Raw genomic sequence first — 17505 nt, 5'->3', positions numbered from 1 at the left:
AGAATTAAGTATTCATTTTAATTGCTGATCACTAAGATTTGTTTTCATCTAAATCTGCGTGCTAGTTTCTAAACCACTACAGTCTGTTTCATCAATGACCTTCCAGATTTTTGCTTTCTAGTTTCTGCCGATCTTATTTTCTCGCCTGTCCCTGGAAGAGGAAGGGATGATTGCTGGAGGTTTGGCAGTCAGCGAGGGCCTGGCCACCACTACAGTTCTGGACTCTCAGCCTTGGAGATGTGATCAGGAATCGGCTGTTAGTTCCCAGTTTTGTATTGCAAAGACTGACCATGCTGCCAGCACTGTGTTTTATGAGTGAATTTTCATTTGGTCAAACTCCAAAGCAGCCTTAATTTTAAGGTGGAATTCTTTGTGGATGAGGCTGTGAAGAATATGGTGTTTATACTCCCATCCTACCGGCAGTACAGTAAAACAACTCCTAACGGATTTGGTAATAAAGACCTAGTTTTTCTTAACTAAACCTGCCCTAGCAAAATTCATAAGCTGGTGATAGCTATCTCTGGAGTAGAAAATCTTTATTGAGTTTATTGACAATTTAATATACTTTGTCAAGCTTTGCTGCTAAGTTTCTGTTTATCCAGAGACACCTGGGGCTACCTTTGCTTCCTAAGGGATTAAACTAGCAAGCACTTAGAATCAGATTTTGGGAAGATGGGTGCAGGAGACCTTGTAATTCACTTCAGAAAAATATAATAATGATGAACACTTCAGAAGGAAATGATAGTATTTGACATAATATGTGAAATGCTTTCAAGTTATTTTTTAGTTTTTCTTTAATTTTTAATCCTGGATAAATTAAATGAGGCTTTTGGGGAAAGCATGAGCTGGAATTTATATTGTATTTATATTGCCCCGCCGTCACCGAGGACAGGGCTGTCCAAAGAAGTTGATGCAGCTGCTGAGGCAGAACCGTGACCTGATGCAGCTGCACCTTCGTTACTGCTCTCAGCCGAGGCCAAGAACCAAGTCAGCGGCAAAAGTGGGCATTGGGAGGAGACTCCGCATCTCCCCTCAGTTCTGACCTCCAGAGCGTCAAATCAGCTCTTTGACTCACAGCTCACCACAGACCTCGAAACAGGAGGCAAAGATCTACACCAGTTGGCCTTTCACAACTTCTCACCCATCTATTACCTTTCTGTGGCTAGCTTCAGAAAATGGGGGGGAAGCCATTCCAAAGAACACGACCAGGGAAATCACACAGCACTCGGGACTTTTTCCAGACATCAAATTTTTAATGGATGATGTGAAGTAACACAGAAGCAATTCCTGTCCACAGAAAAAAAGATTTCAAATGGTTTTGTCTCAAAGGCAATCACTGGATGTTGAAAATTTCTGCTGCTGAAAGTTACATTAGGTCCTCAACACTGAGCAATCAATATCCCCACAATCTAAACTGTGAAATTACCACCTCGGCAAGGAGAAAATTTTCAGGATTTGCAACTCATCTCAAAACTTCAGTAGAACTGAACCAGCAGAATTTCCCTGAGATGCCATTGTGTTCTGGAACCCCTCAAATACTCACTAAAACAGACTTTACTTTCAGTAGGACAGCTGTTGATGAAAATCTGCGGTAAAACCTATGAGAAGTGGCCATGTGCACGCATCTTCCTTCCCACAGCAGGCACAATCAAATCCTCCTTTGGATGGCCTCAAAGTTGAGCAGCACTCATTGGCACAGCCTCTTCTCCCACAGACAGGCCAGTGAGCAACACGGCAGCGCCAGCCAGATGGGCAAGGACAAGAGAGAGCAGATGCCAACAAGGCTTTGAAGCTGTGCCAAGGGAGGTTTACGCTGGGCGTTGGCAAGAACTTGTGCCCAGAAAGGGCCATTAGATCCTGCAATGGCCTGACAGGGGGCTGCTGGAGTCATCCTTGTGGCAGGTGGGCAAGGCAAGCCAGGCCGCAGCGCTCGGGCCCCGCTCTGCTGGCCATGCTTGCCGCCATGGCTCACAGGTTGGACTCAACATTCTCTCAGGGCTCTCTGAGGCCAGGGCGTTCTGTGCTTCTGTGACATCACAGCCTCTGGCGACGGCACGGTGCCTGGCAACTGTCGCCAGCTGTTGCTGCGCCCCAGAGCCCAGGCAGACCTGCTTGCAGAGAGACGCCCAGAGCCTCTGTGCTGCCAGCAGAGCTCTATGGCTGCTCACGGCTCTTCCTCGCTGCTGCAGCTTTACGTGCTGCTGCTCTTGGCCCATCCCCTCGACCCTTCCAGCAAACTCGAGCAGAGCACGGATGCCTCTCCTATCCTTCCGGAGGATTTCTACCCGGAGGAGACGGACCCTGAGCAGATCCTGTGGGTGTCCTGGGCAGTCCTGCTGGTCGGCGTGCTCATCATAGGCATGGCCATGGGATGGGCCCTTGAGAGAAGATTTCAGAGATGCTGGGGAGAGGTGAGGCGGGGCTGGGGGGTCAGGGAGGCGGGATGGGGCAGACCTTGAGGGCCTCTTGGGCACCCTTTGTCCAATGCCCTGCGGCAGAAGGGGCCTGAGCTCCTGGCTGGGGAATCCGGCCCAGGGGCTGAGCCCCATGGACAGCACCAAGCAGAGGCGGCCAGAGCTCTGCATGCTGCAGCCTCTTCCCCGGGGCAGCCCAGCCCAACTGAGCCCGAGTCTCTGTCTCCGAGGCCAAAGGCAGCCCCACTTTGTGGGTGCCGGCCCCGCTCTGCCCCTCTGCTTCTTCCATGGGGATCCCTGCGCTTTGCCTTGCAGCGGAATCTCCGGAGCCCTTCAGGCCGTGCAGGGCCCCGCCGCCATCGAAGACACGGCTGTCCAAAGAAGTTGATGCAGCTGCTGAGGCACAACCGTGACTTGATGCGGTTGTGCCTTCGCTCTCAGCCGAGACCAACAACCAAGACGGCGGCAAAAGAGGGCATTGGCAGGAGACTCCGCACCTCCCCGCAGCTCTGACCTCCAGTGCGGCACTCCGAATTCAGAACATTACGGGGAATGTGTGACCAGTGCCCAGCCCAGGCACTGCGACGTTCCCCATCTTAGAAGTTAGCCACACCCCTATTGTTAGTTGTAGGATTCCCCACCACGTTTCCCCCAAGAAGTTGACCTTTCCCTTAGTGTTCAATTCTAAACAGTTGAAGTATTGAAGTATTTTAGGCTTAAGATTCTTACCCCATAGTCTTCAAGTAACGTTGTAGTGTAGATTTTAGAAGTAGTCAAGTGAATAAAGTTCACGTTTTCTACACGTTGCTGTGTCATTGTCTTGATGTTGCACCTGAGACCTGGGGACTCCTTGAGAGATGGGTTTGCATGGCAGCTCCAGACTGCCTGCAATGGAGAGCCCGAGTGCCCCAGCAGGGTTTGCAAGAGTATGGAGGGCAGCGGGAAAGAAGAAGGTGGCCAATATTCACCTGCCTCCACCTTCCAAGGAAGCTTGGAGTCAAACCCTGTCTGCACGTCAGGGGGGACCCTAAAGGCCCCGGCAGGCATCAGGATGGCCCCAGGACGGGGGGCTCGCAGGACTCTGGGGCACCATGAAAGGAGCAGGATCATCCCTGGAATTCTGGGAGAGAAATGCAGAGACGTCTCCCCTGGGATCCAGGCAAGGGCTGAATTCAGGCAGGCAATTAGACCCACAGGCTGCCTGGGCTATGGCAGCTATCAGTCCTGCTTCATAGATTTCTGGGGGGAGTTTATCTATATAGATCTGTATTTAGTTCTTTCTATTTATCCTGTTGACCCTCCAAATAGGATTAGATTTCATTTGCCTACAAAACATCCGTTTTTTGATTTGTAGGAATCAACTATCTGTGCTCCCAGTTTCAATGACTTCTCTCAAACTCATTCTGCATCTTGCCCCTTTACAGCACCATCAAATACCTCTGTTAAATAAAAAGAGTATCAGTGGAAGGACGACAATCTTGTTGCTTTCTGAAGAAAGTTAACTTTGATGACATATCTACTTTTAAAAATCCCATAGGAATAAAACTTACAGATCAGCTTTAGAATTTCAGAAGCTGGTTCAGAAACTCAACTCTTCCACACCACTTTACTTTTTGGGGACATTCAGCAGCAATAGCAAACAAGCACAGCAAAGAAATGGAAGAAGAAATGCAGATCATCAGCAGCAGACCACCTAGCAAAATCCATTTTAAATACAGCTCCAAGTTCTCAAAGAGCAAGTTTGAAGTGTAAATGGAGACACTCATACCAAATTACTACCAGTTGGTACTTTTGGCATTTCCACTGGCTTTCCTCTTCATTTTTTATCTCTCACCTAAGGGAAGAGAAAAAAACCCAAACAAACACAACCTTTCAGGCAGAGAAAAGATGTGGTTGCTCTTGAAGAAAGCATTTGATTCTGCCTGTAGAAGAACCTGTTGGGAAAAATAGTAGCTTTTAGCAAAATGCCAGTGTGCTCTTGCACTTGTTCTACCACTGTGAGAAAGAACAGGCATGTCTGTAAGGCTCCTACAGCTCACCCTGGCTGAGGGTCATTGACCACTTATCACTGCAGGGGTCACTGGCAATAACGATGGTGGAAAATGTGGAGGGAGCTGGATAAATAAATGCTTGCCATTGCCTTAGCAGAAAAAAACCCCATCAAAAACAACCCACCCTCAAAACAAAGCAATGAAAATAGTTTGCCTCTGAATGAAAAGAACTTCAATTAACCATATGATGTCTGCTTTTGGTTCAGCATTCATCAATCTGAATTTGAATATGCATAGGGTAATTCAAGGTAACTGAAGCTTAAAGATCATGTCTATTTACTTGTGCATAGCCTATACTGAAGCACATTAAAAAGCCGTGTTTTGCTTCAAATCTGCGCAGTATTAACTTCATTCCCTCTTATACTCACTAGGTAATTAAATACATGAAGAAACAGATATTTTTTTTTTTTTTTTATTAAGAATGCATTATAAATTAGGAAGGCATGGCTTTATCAGTGTCTGCTAATACCAACATTACTCAGCTAAGTTGAAAGTATTAACACAAGAACTTGATGACAGAAGCAATGTTCATCAGAGCCTCAACAATAAAGTTGCAGTTCCAAGTTTTTCAGATGTCCTACACTTGCTAAGGCATCTCCAGAAAGAGGAGACGACTGAAAATAGCAGAGGAAATTTGAAACCCATTTCTCTTTTGGTTTTTTTTTTTTTTTTCAGGACTTTCTTGTGGGCAACAGAGAACTCCTAATATATGGAATGAAATGTAGTTTTTATGCCAGAGTCATGAGTCATCCCCTCAGTTCCAACCTGATCCAGTGGTCACTTGAATCTTGGAAAGGGTCAAATCAGCAATATGAAATTTCAATTGTATTCATGAAAGTAGCTCTTTTTTCTCCATTCACCTCCCTCTCCCAAATATATCAACACCAAGTGAGAAAGGCTCGATTTGAAAGATAATTATTACAGAATTAAACATGGACATAGCTAGTTTGCTACAAGTTCCAGCAGATAGAGAAACGAGAGCAGAATCAGAGGTTATCAAACTCAATATAAAATCCAGCTCATGCTTTCCCCAAAAGCCTCGTTTAATTTATCCAGGATTAAAAATAAAAGAAAAATGAAAAAATCATATAAAAGCATTTCACATAGTATGTCAAATACTATCATTTCCATCTGAAATGTTCATCATTATTATGTTTTCCCATAGTAAATTACAAGGTCTCCTGCACCCATCTTCCCAAAATCTGATTCTAAATGCTTGCTAGTTTAATCCCTTAGGAAGCAAAAGTAGCCCCAAGTGTCTCTGGACAAACAGAAACTAAACAACAAAGCTTGACAACATATATTAAATTGTCAATAAACTCAATAAAGATTTTCCACGCCAGAGATAGCTATCACCAGCTTATGAATTTTGCTAGGGCAGGTTTAGTGAAGAAAAACTAGGTCTTTATTACCAAATCAGTTAGGAGTTGTTCTACTGTACTGCCGGTAGGATGGGAGTATAAACACCATATTCTTCACAGCCTCATCCACAAAGAATTCCACCTTAAAATTAAGGCTGCTTTGGAGTTTGACCAAATGAAAATTCACTCATAAAACACAGTGCTGGCAGCATGGTCAGTCTTTGCAATACAAAACTGGGAACTAAGAGCAGATTCCTGATCACATCTCCAAGGCTGAGTGTCCAGAACTGTAGTGGTGGTCAGGCCCTCGCTGACTGCCAAACCTCCAGCCATCATCCCTTCCTCTCCCAGGGACAGGCGAGAAAATAAGATCGGCAGAATCTAGAAAGCTTAAGCTAAAATCAAGAAGGTCATTGATGAAACAGGCTGTAGTGGTTTAGAAACTAGCACGCAGATTTAGATGAAAACAAATCTTATTGATCAGCAATTTAAATGAATACTTAATTCTATTATTCTGCATATTATTAGACAGTCGGAGACAGCCAAGCTGACCTCAAGCATGCTGAAGCATCGGGGCCAGGCAGTGCACAGCTTCCCAGGAGCTGATTTACCCATCGTTCTCAAGTGAATTGACCTGCCCAGAGCCCCACAGTAGAACTGCTAGGCTGCAAAATAAAAAATGAGTTCTGCTTAAGAGTCAAACTCCAGCACATAGACCATATTAAAGGAAGAATGAAACCTGCAGCATTTGATGGACCTTCAATACCCTGAGGAGATGACAAATTCCCCAAGATGAACAAGTTTCCAAAACACAAATCAAAAGACTGATTTTGATGGTTCAAATGTTAAATAGGCCTGTGAAGCTGGAGTTGTTAGGTTGCACATGAAAGAAGGGAAAAAAACCACACCCCAACCCTCAAATGCAATTTTAGATCCCTCTTGGAAAATTTGCTTTAAAAAGAGAGGAATAGATACAATCTTCCCCTCACCTGGAGATTTTAATGAATTCAAGCGAGAAAAGAACCTCTTTTGACACCAACCATCCTTAGTAGCAACATTTTGCAGCACGCAATTTGCAAAAGTTAACCTGCCAGGCAATAATACAGAAAAGAAAAATGAAAAGGAGGGCAAGGAAAATCATCTTCTGCTGAAACTGCTCTTCTACAAAAACAAAGTGATATTAAGATTCAGCCCGTGAAGAACACATACCTCAACCATGAGAGAAAAACACAATTCTTAAAAATTTCTTTGCTACATTAGAGATAGAAAATTGACTACAAATCAGGTGTTCAGTACTTGTTGCTTGTTCAGTACTCAGACATCATAATTACTACCACAATATTAGAAGAACAATCCAATAGACATATCCCAGGGATGCATTTTAATTCATTTGCTGGTGCCAGCCATGCTGTGCTTTGGTTCTATCCATCCATCCTGCTGCAAAAAGGTTCAATTGTGTTTTCACCAGCTGAGACAAATCAGCTCTTTGACTCACAGCTCACCATAGACCTCGAAACAGGAGGCAAAGATCTACACCAGTTGGCCTTTCACAACTTCTCACCCATCTATTACCTTTCTGTGGCCAGCTTCAGAAAATGGGGGGGAAGCCATTCCAAAGAACACGACCAGGGAAATCACACAGCACTCGGGACTTTTTCCAGGCATCAAATTTTTAATGGATGATGTGAAGTATCACAGAAGCAATTCCTGTCCACAGAAAAAAAGATTTCAAATGTTTTTGTCTCAAAGACAATCACTGGATGTTGAAAATTTCTGCTGCTGAAAGTTACATTAGGTCCTCAACACTGAGCAATCAATATCCCCACAATCTAAACTGTGAAATTACCACCTCGGCAAGGAGAAAATTTTCAGGATTTGCAACTCATCTCAAAACTTCAGTAGAACTGAACCAGCAGAATTTCCCTGAGATGCCATTGTGTTCTGGAACCCCTCAAATACTCACTAAAACAGACTTTACTTTCAGTAGGACAGCTGTTGATGAAAATCTGCGGTAAAACCTATGAGAAGTGGCCATGTGCACGCATCTTCCTTCCCACAGCAGGCACAATCAAATCCTCCTTTGGATGGCCTCAAAGTTGAGCAGCACTCATTGGCACAGCCTCTTCTCCCACAGACAGGCCAGTGAGCAACACGGCAGCGCCAGCCAGATGGGCAAGGACAAGAGAGAGCAGATGCCAACAAGGCTTTGAAGCTGTGCCAAGGGAGGTTTACGCTGGGCGTTGGCAAGAACTTGTGCCCAGAAAGGGCCATTAGATCCTGCAATGGCCTGACAGGGGGCTGCTGGAGTCATCCTTGTGGCAGGTGGGCAAGGCAAGCCAGGCCGCAGCGCTCGGGCCCCGCTCTGCTGGCCATGCTTGCCGCCATGGCTCACAGGTTGGACTCAACATTCTCTCAGGGCTCTCTGAGGCCAGGGCGTTCTGTGCTTCTGTGACATCACAGCCTCTGGTGACGGCACGGTGCCTGGCAACTGTCGCCAGCTGTTGCTGCGCCCCAGAGCCCAGGCAGACCTGCTTGCAGAGAGACGCCCAGAGCCTCTGTGCTGCCGGCAGAGCTCTATGGCTGCTCACGGCTCTTCCTCGCTGCTGCAGCTTTACGTGCTGCTGCTCTTGGCCCATCCCCTCGACCCTTCCAGCAAACTTGAGCAGAGCACGGATGCCTCTCCTATGCTTCCGGAGGATTTCTACCCGGAGGAGACGGACCCTGAGCAGATCCTGTGGGTGTCCTGGGCAGTCCTGCTGGTCGGCGTGCTCATCATAGGCATGGCCATGGGATGGGCCCTTGAGAGAAGATTCCAGAGATGCTGGGGAGAGGTGAGGCGGGGCTGGGGGGTCAGGGAGGCGGGATGGGGCAGACCTTGAGAGCCTCTTGGGCACCCTTTGTCCAATGCCCTGCGGCAGAAGGGGCCTGAGCTCCTGGCTGGGGAATCCGGCCCAGGGGCTGAGCCCCATGGACAGCACCAAGCAGAGGCGGCTAGAGCTCTGCATGCTGCAGCCTCTTCCCCGGGGCAGCCCAGCCCAACTGAGCCCGAGTCTCTGTCTCCGAGGCCAAAGGCAGCCCCACTTTGTGGGTGCCGGCCCCGCTCTGCCCCTCTGCCTCTTCCATGGGGATCCCTGCGCTTTGCCTTGCAGCGGAATCTCCGGAGCCCTTCAGGCCGTGCAGGGCCCCGCCGCCATCGAAGACACGGCTGTCCAAAGAAGTTGATGCAGCTGCTGAGGCACAACCGTGACTTGATGCGGTTGTGCCTTCGCTCTCAGCCGAGACCAACAACCAAGACGGCGGCAAAAGAGGGCATTGGCAGGAGACTCCGCACCTCCCCGCAGCTCTGACCTCCAGTGTGGCACTCTGTCTTCAGAACATTACGGGGAATGTGTGACCAGTGCCCAGCGCAGGCACTGCGACGTTCCCCATCTTAGAAGTTAGCCACACCCCTATTGTTAGTTGTAGGATTCCCCACCACGTTTCCCCCAAGAAGTTGACCTTTCCCTTAGTGTTCAGTTCTAAACAGTTGAAGTATTGAAGTATTTTAGGCTTAAGATTCTTACCCCATAGTCTTCAAGTAACGTTGTAGTGTAGATTTTAGAAGTAGTCAAGTGAATAAAGTTCACGTTTTCTACACGTTGCTGTGTCATTGTCTTGATGTTGCACCTGAGACCTGGGGACTCCTTGAGAGATGGGTTTGCATGGCAGCTCCAGACTGCCTGCAATGGAGAGCCCGAGTGCCCCAGCAGGGTTTGCAAGAGTATGGAGGGCAGCGGGAAAGAAGAAGGTGGCCAATATTCACCTGCCTCCACCTTCCAAGGAAGCTTGGAGTCAAACCCTGTCTGCACGTCAGGGGGGACCCTAAAGGCCCCGGCAGGCATCAGGATGGCCCCAGGACGGGGGGCTCGCAGGACTCTGGGGCACCATGAAAGGAGCAGGATCATCCCTGGAATGCTGGGAGAGAAATGCAGAGACGTCTCCCCTGGGATCCAGGCAAGGGCTGAATTCAGGCAGGCAATTAGACCCACAGGCTGCCTGGGCTATGGCAGCTATCAGTCCTGCTTCATAGATTTCTGGGGGGAGTTTATCTATATAGATCTGTATTTAGTTCTTTCTATTTATCCTGTTGACCCTCCAAATAGGATTAGATTTCATTTGCCTACAAAACATCCGTTTTTTGATTTGTAGGAATCAACTATCTGTGCTCCCAGTTTCAATGACTTCTCTCAAACTCATTCTGCATCTTGCCCCTTTACAGCACCATCAAATACCTCTGTTAAATAGAAAGAGTATCAGTGGAAGGACGACAATCTTGTTGCTTTCTGAAGAAAGTTAACTTTGATATCTACTTTTAAAAATCCCATAGGAATAAAACTTACAGATCAGCTTTAGAATTTCAGAAGCTGGTTCCTCAACTCTTCCACACCACTTTACTTTTTGGGGACATTCAGCAGCAATAGCAAACAAGCACAGCAAAGAAATGGAAGAAGAAATGCAGATCATCAGCAGCAGACCACCTAGCAAAATCCATTTTAAATACAGCTCCAAGTTCTCAAAGAGCAAGTTTGAAGTGTAAATGGAGACACTCATACCAAATTACTACCAGTTGGTACTTTTGGCATTTCCACTGGCTTTCCTCTTCATTTTTTATCTCTCACCTAAGGGAAGAGAAAAAAACCCAAACAAACACAACCTTTCAGGCAGAGAAAAGATGTGGTTGCTCTTGAAGAAAGCATTTGATTCTGCCTGTAGAAGAACCTGTTGGGAAAAATAGTAGCTTTTAGCAAAATGCCAGTGTGCTCTTGCACTTGTTCTACCACTGTGAGAAAGAACAGGCATGTCTGTAAGGCTCCTACAGCTCACCCTGGCTGAGGGTCATTGACCACTTATCACTGCAGGGGTCACTGGCAATAACGATGGTGGAAAATGTGGAGGGAGCTGGATAAATAAATGCTTGCCATTGCCTTAGCAGAAAAAAACCCCATCAAAAACAACCCACCCTCAAAACAATGAAAATAGTTTGCCTCTGAATGAAAAGAACTTCAATTAACTATATGATGTCTGCTTTTGGTTCAGCATTCATCAATCTGAATTTGAATATGCATAGGGTAATTCAAGGTAACTGAAGCTTAAAGATCATGTCTATTTACTTGTGCATAGCCTATACTGAAGCACATTAAAAAGCCGTGTTTTGCTTCAAATCTGCGCAGTATTAACTTCATTCCCTCTTATACTCACTAGGTAATTATATACATGAAGAAACAGATTTTTTTTTTTTTTTTTATTAAGAATGCATTATAAATTAGGAAGGCATGGCTTTATCAGTGTCTGCTAATACCAACATTACTCAGCTAAGTTGAAAGTATTAACACAAGAACTTGATGACAGAAGCAATGTTCATCAGAGCCTCAACAATAAAGTTGCAGTTCCAAGTTTTTCAGATGTCCTACACTTGCTAAGGCATCTCCAGAAAGAGGAGACGACTGAAAATAGCAGAGGAAATTTGAAACCCATTTCTCTTTTGGTTTTTTTTTTTTTTTTCAGGACTTTCTTGTGGGCAACAGAGAACTCCTAATATATGGAATGAAATGTAGTTTTTATGCCAGAGTCATGAGTCATCCCCTCAGTTCCAACCTGATCCAGTGGTCACTTGAATCTTGGAAAGGGTCAAATCAGCAATATGAAATTTCAATTGTATTCATGAAAGTAGCTCTTTTTTCTCCATTCCCCTCCCTCTCCCAAATATATCAACACCAAGTGAGAAAGGCTCGATTTGAAAGATAATTATTACAGAATTAAACATGGACATAGCTAGTTTGCTACAAGTTCCAGCAGATAGAGAAACGAGAGCAGAATCAGAGGTTATCAAACTCAATATAAAATCCAGCTCATGCTTTCCCCAAAAGCCTCGTTTAATTTATCCAGGATTAAAAATAAAAGAAAAATGAAAAAATCATATAAAAGCATTTCACATAGTATGTCAAATACTATCATTTCCATCTGAAATGTTCATCATTATTATGTTTTCCCATAGTAAATTACAAGGTCTCCTGCACCCATCTTCCCAAAATCTGATTCTAAGTGCTTGCTAGTTTAATCCCTTAGGAAGCAAAAGTAGCCCCAAGTGTCTCTGGACAAACAGAAACTAAACAACAAAGCTTGACAACATATATTAAATTGTCAATAAACTCAATAAAGATTTTCCACGCCAGAGATAGCTATCACCAGCTTATGAATTTTGCTAGGGCAGGTTTAGTGAAGAAAAACTAGGTCTTTATTACCAAATCAGTTAGGAGTTGTTCTACTGTACTGCCGGTAGGATGGGAGTATAAACACCATATTCTTCACAGCCTCATCCACAAAGAATTCCACCTTAAAATTAAGGCTGCTTTGGAGTTTGACCAAATGAAAATTCACTCATAAAACACAGTGCTGGCAGCATGGTCAGTCTTTGCAATACAAAACTGGGAACTAAGAGCAGATTCCTGATCACATCTCCAAGGCTGAGTGTCCAGAACTGTAGTGGTGGTCAGGCCCTCGCTGACTGCCAAACCTCCAGCCATCATCCCTTCCTCTCCCAGGGACAGGCGAGAAAATAAGATCGGCAGAATCTAGAAAGCTTAAGCTAAAATCAAGAAGGTCATTGATGAAACAGGCTGTAGTGGTTTAGAAACTAGCACGCAGATTTAGATGAAAACAAATCTTATTGATCAGCAATTAAAATGAATACTTAATTCTATTATTCTGCATATTATTAGACAGTCGGAGACAGCCAAGCTGACCTCAAGCATGCTGAAGCATCGGGGCCAGGCAGTGCACAGCTTCCCAGGAGCTGATTTACCCATCGTTCTCAAGTGAATTGACCTGCCCAGAGCCCCACAGTAGAACTGCTAGGCTGCAAAATAAAAAATGAGTTCTGCTTAAGAGTCAAACTCCAGCACATAGACCATATTAAAGGAAGAATGAAACCTGCAGCATTTGATGGACCTTCAATACCCTGAGGAGATGACAAATTCCCCAAGATGAACAAGTTTCCAAAACACAAATCAAAAGACTGATTTTGATGGTTCAAATGTTAAATAGGCCTGTGAAGCTGGAGTTGTTAGGTTGCACATGAAAGAAGGGAAAAAAACCACACCCCAACCCTCAAATGCAATTTTAGATCCCTCTTGGAAAATTTGCTTTAAAAAGAGAGGAATAGATACAATCTTCCCCTCACCTGGAGATTTTAATGAATTCAAGCGAGAAAAGAACCTCTTTTGACACCAACCATCCTTAGTAGCAACATTTTGCAGCACGCAATTTGCAAAAGTTAACCTGCCAGGCAATAATACAGAAAAGAAAAATGAAAAGGAGGGCAAGGAAAATCATCTTCTGCTGAAACTGCTCTTCTACAAAAACAAAGTGATATTAAGATTCAGCCCGTGAAGAACACATACCTCAACCATGAGAGAAAAACACAATTCTTAAAAATTTCTTTGCTACATTAGAGATAGAAAATTGACTACAAATCAGGTGTTCAGTACTTGTTGCTTGTTCAGTACTCAGACATCATAATTACTACCACAATATTAGAAGAACAATCCAATAGACATATCCCAGGGATGCATTTTAATTCATTTGCTGGTGCCAGCCATGCTGTGCTTTGGTTCTATCCATCCATCCTGCTGCAAAAAGGTTCAATTGTGTTTTCACCAGCTGAGACAAATCAGCTCTTTGACTCACAGCTCACCATAGACCTCGAAACAGGAGGCAAAGATCTACACCAGTTGGCCTTTCACAACTTCTCACCCATCTATTACCTTTCTGTGGCCAGCTTCAGAAAATGGGGGGGAAGCCATTCCAAAGAACACGACCAGGGAAATCACACAGCACTCGGGACTTTTTCCAGGCATCAAATTTTTAATGGATGATGTGAAGTATCACAGAAGCAATTCCTGTCCACAGAAAAAAAGATTTCAAATGTTTTTGTCTCAAAGACAATCACTGGATGTTGAAAATTTCTGCTGCTGAAAGTTACATTAGGTCCTCAACACTGAGCAATCAATATCCCCACAATCTAAACTGTGAAATTACCACCTCGGCAAGGAGAAAATTTTCAGGATTTGCAACTCATCTCAAAACTTCAGTAGAACTGAACCAGCAGAATTTCCCTGAGATGCCATTGTGTTCTGGAACCCCTCAAATACTCACTAAAACAGACTTTACTTTCAGTAGGACAGCTGTTGATGAAAATCTGCGGTAAAACCTATGAGAAGTGGCCATGTGCACGCATCTTCCTTCCCACAGCAGGCACAATCAAATCCTCCTTTGGATGGCCTCAAAGTTGAGCAGCACTCATTGGCACAGCCTCTTCTCCCACAGACAGGCCAGTGAGCAACACGGCAGCGCCAGCCAGATGGGCAAGGACAAGAGAGAGCAGATGCCAACAAGGCTTTGAAGCTGTGCCAAGGGAGGTTTACGCTGGGCGTTGGCAAGAACTTGTGCCCAGAAAGGGCCATTAGATCCTGCAATGGCCTGACAGGGGGCTGCTGGAGTCATCCTTGTGGCAGGTGGGCAAGGCAAGCCAGGCCGCAGCGCTCGGGCCCCGCTCTGCTGGCCATGCTTGCCGCCATGGCTCACAGGTTGGACTCAACATTCTCTCAGGGCTCTCTGAGGCCAGGGCGTTCTGTGCTTCTGTGACATCACAGCCTCTGGTGACGGCACGGTGCCTGGCAACTGTCGCCAGCTGTTGCTGCGCCCCAGAGCCCAGGCAGACCTGCTTGCAGAGAGACGCCCAGAGCCTCTGTGCTGCCGGCAGAGCTCTATGGCTGCTCACGGCTCTTCCTCGCTGCTGCAGCTTTACGTGCTGCTGCTCTTGGCCCATCCCCTCGACCCTTCCAGCAAACTTGAGCAGAGCACGGATGCCTCTCCTATGCTTCCGGAGGATTTCTACCCGGAGGAGACGGACCCTGAGCAGATCCTGTGGGTGTCCTGGGCAGTCCTGCTGGTCGGCGTGCTCATCATAGGCATGGCCATGGGATGGGCCCTTGAGAGAAGATTCCAGAGATGCTGGGGAGAGGTGAGGCGGGGCTGGGGGGTCAGGGAGGCGGGATGGGGCAGACCTTGAGAGCCTCTTGGGCACCCTTTGTCCAATGCCCTGCGGCAGAAGGGGCCTGAGCTCCTGGCTGGGGAATCCGGCCCAGGGGCTGAGCCCCATGGACAGCACCAAGCAGAGGCGGCCAGAGCTCTGCATGCTGCAGCCTCTTCCCCGGGGCAGCCCAGCCCAACTGAGCCCGAGTCTCTGTCTCCGAGGCCAAAGGCAGCCCCACTTTGTGGGTGCCGGCCCCGCTCTGCCCCTCTGCCTCTTCCATGGGGATCCCTGCGCTTTGCCTTGCAGCGGAATCTCCGGAGCCCTTCAGGCCGTGCAGGGCCCCGCCGCCATCGAAGACACGGCTGTCCAAAGAAGTTGATGCAGCTGCTGAGGCACAACCGTGACTTGATGCGGTTGTGCCTTCGCTCTCAGCCGAGACCAACAACCAAGACGGCGGCAAAAGAGGGCATTGGCAGGAGACTCCGCACCTCCCCGCAGCTCTGACCTCCAGTGTGGCACTCTGTCTTCAGAACATTACGGGGAATGTGTGACCAGTGCCCAGCGCAGGCACTGCGACGTTCCCCATCTTAGAAGTTAGCCACACCCCTATTGTTAGTTGTAGGATTCCCCACCACGTTTCCCCCAAGAAGTTGACCTTTCCCTTAGTGTTCAGTTCTAAACAGTTGAAGTATTGAAGTATTTTAGGCTTAAGATTCTTACCCCATAGTCTTCAAGTAACGTTGTAGTGTAGATTTTAGAAGTAGTCAAGTGAATAAAGTTCACGTTTTCTACATGTTGCTGTGTCATTGTCTTGATGTTGCACCTGAGACCTGGGGACTCCTTGAGAGATGGGTTTGCATGGCAGCTCCAGACTGCCTGCAATGGAGAGCCCGAGTGCCCCAGCAGGGTTTGCAAGAGTATGGAGGGCAGCGGGAAAGAAGAAGGTGGCCAATATTCACCTGCCTCCACCTTCCAAGGAAGCTTGGAGTCAAACCCTGTCTGCACGTCAGGGGGGACCCTAAAGGCCCCGGCAGGCATCAGGATGGCCCCAGGACGGGGGGCTCGCAGGACTCTGGGGCACCATGAAAGGAGCAGGATCATCCCTGGAATGCTGGGAGAGAAATGCAGAGACGTCTCCCCTGGGATCCAGGCAAGGGCTGAATTCAGGCAGGCAATTAGACCCACAGGCTGCCTGGGCTATGGCAGCTATCAGTCCTGCTTCATAGATTTCTGGGGGGAGTTTATCTATATAGATCTGTATTTAGTTCTTTCTATTTATCCTGTTGACCCTCCAAATAGGATTAGATTTCATTTGCCTACAAAACATCCGTTTTTTGATTTGTAGGAATCAACTATCTGTGCTCCCAGTTTCAATGACTTCTCTCAAACTCATTCTGCATCTTGCCCCTTTACAGCACCATCAAATACCTCTGTTAAATAGAAAGAGTATCAGTGGAAGGACGACAATCTTGTTGCTTTCTGAAGAAAGTTAACTTTGATATCTACTTTTAAAAATCCCATAGGAATAAAACTTACAGATCAGCTTTAGAATTTCAGAAGCTGGTTCCTCAACTCTTCCACACCACTTTACTTTTTGGGGACATTAAGCAGCAATAGCAAACAAGCACAGCAAAGAAATGGAAGAAGAAATGCAGATCATCAGCAGCAGACCACCTAGCAAAATCCATTTTAAATACAGCTCCAAGTTCTCAAAGAGCAAGTGTGAAGTGTAAATGGAGACACTCATACCAAATTACTACCAGTTGGTACTTTTGACATTTCCACTGGCTTTCCTCTTCATTTTTTATCTCTCACCTAAGGGAAGAGAAAAAAACCCAAACAAACACAACCTTTCAGGCAGAGAAAAGATGTGGTTGCTCTTGAAGAAAGCATTTGATTCTGCCTGTAGAAGAACCTGTTGGGAAAAATAGTAGCTTTTAGCAAAATGCCAGTGTGCTCTTGCACTTGTTCTACCACTGTGAGAAAGAACAGGCACGTCTGTAAGGCTCCTACAGCTCACCCTGGCTGAGGGTCATTGACCACTTATCACTGCAGGGGTCACTGGCAATAACGATGGTGGAAAATGTGGAGGGAGCTGGATAAATAAATGCTTGCCATTGCCTTAGCAGAAAAAAACCCCATCAAATACAAACCACCCTCAAAACAAAGCAAATAGTTTGCCTCTGAATGAAAAGAACTTCAATTAACTATATGATGTCTGCTTTTGGTTCAGCATTCATCAATCTGAATTTGAATATGCATAGGGTAATTCAAGGTAACTGAAGCTTAAAGATCATGTCTATTTACTTGTGCATAGCCTATACTGAAGCACATTAGAAAGCCGTGTTTTGCTTGAAATCTGCGCAGTATTAACTTCATTCCCTCTTATACTCACTAGGTAATTAAATACATGAAGAAACAGATTTTTTTTTTTTTTATTAAGAATGCATTATAAATTAGGAAGGCATGGCTTTATCAGTCTGCTGATACCAACATTACTCAGCTAAGTTGAAAGTATTAACACAAGAACTTGATGACAGAAGCAATGTTCATCAGAGCCTCAACAATAAAGTTGCAGTTCCAAGTTTTTCAGATGTCTTACACTT

The 17505-nt window shown here is 45.9% G+C and overlaps 2 long non-coding RNA genes across 2 annotated transcripts; both read left to right on the top strand.

Annotated features, from left to right (window-relative positions):
- Positions 1-2097: 2097 nt before the first annotated feature.
- LOC147645693 (uncharacterized) lies at positions 2098-3216 on the top strand. The gene is made up of 2 exons (XR_015282208.1): positions 2098-2411; positions 2730-3216. It is a non-coding gene; the product is annotated as an uncharacterized LOC147645693 (long non-coding RNA).
- An 11256-nt stretch (positions 3217-14472) lies between these two features.
- Positions 14473-15692, top strand: LOC147645692 (uncharacterized). Its single transcript, XR_015282206.1, has 2 exons — positions 14473-14887; positions 15206-15692. It is a non-coding gene; the product is annotated as an uncharacterized LOC147645692 (long non-coding RNA).
- Positions 15693-17505: the final 1813 nt, after the last annotated feature.

The sequence above is a fragment of the Cyanistes caeruleus genome, unplaced genomic scaffold (genome assembly GCF_971803275.1).
Source record: "Cyanistes caeruleus unplaced genomic scaffold, bCyaCae1.hap1.1 HAP1_SCAFFOLD_191, whole genome shotgun sequence".
In the NCBI taxonomy this organism is placed as follows: Eukaryota; Metazoa; Chordata; class Aves; order Passeriformes; family Paridae; genus Cyanistes; species Cyanistes caeruleus.
Note: the sequence above shows the minus strand (reverse complement) of the source record. Positions and strands in the feature narration are given on the sequence as shown.